Here is a 4,311-nt window from a genome sequence, read left to right as displayed (position 1 = left end):
AGAGACAGAGAGACAGAAAAACAAACAGAGAGGATGGCTTATGCCAAGGAGGCAGTAGAAGTAAACAAAGACCAAGAAAGACAAGGCCTACCATGACTGTGATTCCAGCCCCTTCCAAGGCACAGGGACCTGAGGTCATGGCTGCCATGTAGTGAGCCTTGATCTTCTCTTTTCTTTATTATTATAAACAGTTGAAATTTTATTTTTAAAAAAGCACACCACAACCATGAATGCTGTTATAGTGAGAGGCCTTCTTGGTTCTCCACAACAAGGACTGAGCATCTCACAAGGGTTCCCATTGTTACATCTTAAACAACCATCTTTAAAAGAAGGGGAAAAAAAAAAAACCTCAGCACAATACCATTTAACTTACTTTAATGTTTCTTCACAAATGGTGAAAAATACTAAAGTACAGACAAGGAATAATCATAATGTTGTGGCCAATGCAAAGGCCTGAGTTCAATCTCCGGTTCCAACAGAAACAGAAAAAAAAAAACATTATAAATATGGAATTGCAAATTTAAAACATTTTCTGGATTAAAAAATAAATCTGGTAGTTAATGCAGCTCTGCAGGGTCTCTGCGTCTAGTAGGGCCGGTCTCTGTGCTCCTGAGGGTGCTCACCCTTATCCATTTTTCCAGGTCCTCCACGTCCACCTCTTCTTCCTCCCATTTGTTCCATCAGAGGCCCAGGAGGGCCCCTGGGACCATCTCATCTTCCTCCACCAAAGCCACCTCGGTCCATGCCATGGCCACCATGGAAATCACCTCTGTCTCCACCATGACCACCTCTGAACATTCCACCAGGACCCCCGTGGTCCATGAGGCCACCTCTTCCACTCCGCATGCCACCAGGACCACCTCTGCCACTATCACCACCCGGGGGTGGGAAGGGTCGTGGAAGGAATCCTTCAGGTTTTGGGGCCTTGCACTGGTTGCATTCTGTTCTCCAGGTGAAGTTCTGGTTGCCACAACCTGGATTGGGACATTGCCAATCTTCAGCTTGATGTTGGATGTTTCTTCCTCCAGAGGGGTTTCCATGGGAACCCCAGGGGCCTCTTGGAAGGAAGCCTCCTCTCTCTCCTCCATGACTTACCATGCGACCCATGGGTCCCCCAGGATCTCCTGGGCCACCTGGACTTCCAAGGAGTGGTGAGAGCATCCTTCTTCCCTCATGAAGTGGCATGTCACCTCACATGCTGTTCACTGGAGGCTTCTTCCAAGCAAGAGAGACTTTAAGTTTGCTCCCTTGAAAATCTTTCCAATCAAACCACTCCACAGCAGCCTTGGCAGTCGGTGGATCTTCACAGGACACCGTGGCATCACCTTTGGGCTTTCCTGTCTCCTTGTCCAGGTAAGTATGGATCATGGGTTGCCCAATTCTCTTGTTAATCTTAACAACCCCACATTGCTTAAAGAAGTCTGCCAGATCATCAAGTGTCACATAGTCATTTAGTCCTTGTACATAAATTGCACTGTTGTCAGGGTCTTCATCAGGATCTATGGAGGGCCTAGATCAAGACCTAGTCTTTCATTCATGGGTCCACCAGGCTCATTGAAGCCACCTCGCTCTCCAGCAGTGCCCATTCCACCATGTCCGCTCCCGACCCACCCCTGCTCATGCCTCCACGATCAAATCCCCCTCTTCCCCTGCTGCAGTTATCAGGGTCACTCATGCTCCGCTTTTCTCCTGATCTGGAAAATCCTCCAGACTCTTGCCCCAAAACATCCATTTACTGGGATGGTCCTGTCGGAATGAACTCTGTTGCCCATAGCTGCTGCTCTGTTGGCTATGTTGACTTGGAGCCTGGCTGTAGGATCCAGACTGCAGAGGATAACTAGTGGGGGGCTGCTGCCCATAGCTACTGTGTTGACCATAGCTACTCTGCTGTCCATAGCTACTTGGCTGCTATGGACAGCTGTCCTGCTGAGAGTAACTGCTCCGATCATAACTAGTTGGTTGTGCAGAAGAAAAGCTGGTAGAAGGAGAGGACAGAGGTGAGGTGACTGGCTGCATCAGGCAGGTTCTAGGAACATGTGGATAAATGTAGCTACTCTGTCCATAGCCTAGGCTGGGCTGGTTATAACCCCCCTGCGCTAGATTAAGGATGATTAGTCTCAGCAGGCTTGTTACCATCCTGTGGTCTTGCAGGTGCAGTAGCTGCTGGCTGCTGCCCGTAGGCTGGGTAAGCAGGCTGAGTGCTGTATGCAGACTGAGCTGCATAAGCAGCCTGGGTGGTGGTGACTGCAGCAGTGGTGGTATCATAAGCACTAGTGCCGTACTCCTGGACAGGTTGGCTATAGGCCTGGGGGGCAGCTGGAGTAGTATAACCAGTGGGAGGCTTTCCCTAAGAAGTTGCATACATAGTCTGCCCATAGGTGCCAGTGGTCTGAGCCTGGGTACAGCTGACATCAGTAGGCTGCCCATAGGTTCCATAGCTTTGTTGCCCATATGCCTCGGTGGTCTGTGCATATCCTTGAGGTAGCTGGGCGGTGTAGGCACTGTAGCCCTGCTGGGCTGCAGCTTGGCTGTAGGTACTGTAATCTGTGGAAGCCATTTTCTCTCCTTCCTCGTTCTCTCCAAGCCTTGATCCTTGTAGAGGGTCCTGGTGCCACTTTGGGCATTCAGCATGTGTGCTGCTTATATCATGGCATTTGCTCAGTGCGCCCTGGTGAGCCAGAGCCCATGCTGTTGGATCCAGACCTGCACAGTCCACACTGCCACGGCAGCATTTCTGCTTGTGTGCACTCTGCCAGTGCTCAGGCCCTGGACACCAACTGGCTGAGCTCAGCAGCCGAGTCACATGCACCGCTTGCTCCTTACTGCCCTGTCTGTTGTGGATGTGCTCAAGGGGACACTGACACACGACACAGACACTTTCATGCTCCTGCTCCCTCATCCCATCCACAGGCCCGCTCCCTCCTTATGCCTTCCTTCCAGCGTGGCGTGTGTGAGTTCATGCATGTCATCACCAGGTCTGCTGTTCTTCCCACATAGGGTGGGCCAGCTGGTGAGCCTCTTGCACTCTTCTTTCAGGGCAACCTCTGAGTAGGGCTGTAGTGCAGCAGCTGCTGCCCACAGATACATCCGGCCCATTGGCGCACCCGCACTTTCCTCTCTGGTTTGTTGCTCATAAAGAACTTACTGTGCAACAGCCCTGGGTGTGGGCTAAGGAGAAGGCCCCTGTGCTCCCTAGCTCATTGCATGTCCTGTCTATGTATCCCACATAGTCCCCTAAAAGGGAGTCTTACATGAGCTGGGTCATCTCATGAGACACATGACACTCCGTGCTGGACTCCTCTCCACCAAGCCCAGGACAAGCCCAAGCCCAAGCTCTGGGCCATCTGCACCCATCCTCCACTTACCAGGCCCAGCTTTGCTCTGGAGCTGCAGCACCTACATTAAGATCTTCTAACCAGGGTTTTCCACAAACCACACACAGTACCTCTCTCACCACAGATACATCCAGGAGCAGAGTCCACTACACTGTGTGGCCCAGGCAACGGAGATAGTTTCTCCAGTCTAGGTAGTCCAGCACCTCTGTCCCTCAGAGTCACCTCACAGCTGACAGCTTTGTGCTCCTAAGAAGCAGCTCAGCAATATTTCTGTGCACCATCGGCTGCCAACTCGGAGGGGTGACAATTCACATTTTCTGAAGTTTGATGACTCTTATATCTAAGCCCTAACCTGAGTCTCTCCTCTGTTTACCTGCCTAGTTGAGCAGGACTCACAGGCAAGCTTCTTCCATGTTGTCATTTGATTGGGGAATGACCCCACCAAGCTTCTCTTGTCTTCATCACAGGAACCCAGTGAGTCCCCTATCCTGGGAAGAACTGGTGATCATTTCCATCACACCTCTGCCATGCCAACAATGCCACCTGCCACTAACTGCCCTCCCCCTAGCATCTACCTCTTTTTCCTTCAGGCTAGAACTATACAACATGCACCTAGACCCCCAGCATTCACCTACTACTGGGAATTCATTCCTTGTTGCCAGTCAGGCAGGGTGACCTGGATAACAGTGCTGCTGTCAAGTCTCTTCCTTCCTAGTCCATGCACAGCACCAGTTATCTTAGGTTGAATTCTCAGGCACGGTACCTGAGCGGAGAGTCCATCACAGTATCCCCTGGGGCAGCCTTGGGATGCCTATCATGTGGTGAAGACAGCAGGACCCAGGAAGAGAGGGAAACACTTCTCACACCAGGGCTGTGGTGTATTTCAGTGTCCCAGAGGTGAGCAAGGTGGCCAGGTGTGTGTGCCTGAACGTGTCCACCAAGAGGCAGTCCTGCCCTGGAGAGGGCAGGGTCAACC

At 51.5% G+C, this 4,311-nt stretch overlaps 1 pseudogene; it reads right to left on the bottom strand.

Moving 5' to 3' along the window:
• Window positions 1–585: 585 nt before the first annotated feature.
• On the bottom strand, window positions 586–2,557 carry LOC105742906 (annotated as a pseudogene).
• Between the last annotated feature and the right edge of the window lie 1,754 nt (window positions 2,558–4,311).

The sequence above is a fragment of the Octodon degus genome, unplaced genomic scaffold, assembly GCF_000260255.1.
Source record: "Octodon degus isolate 3935 unplaced genomic scaffold, OctDeg1.0 scaffold00081, whole genome shotgun sequence".
NCBI classification, from domain to species: domain Eukaryota; kingdom Metazoa; phylum Chordata; class Mammalia; order Rodentia; family Octodontidae; genus Octodon; species Octodon degus.
Note: the sequence above shows the minus strand (reverse complement) of the source record. Positions and strands in the feature narration are given on the sequence as shown.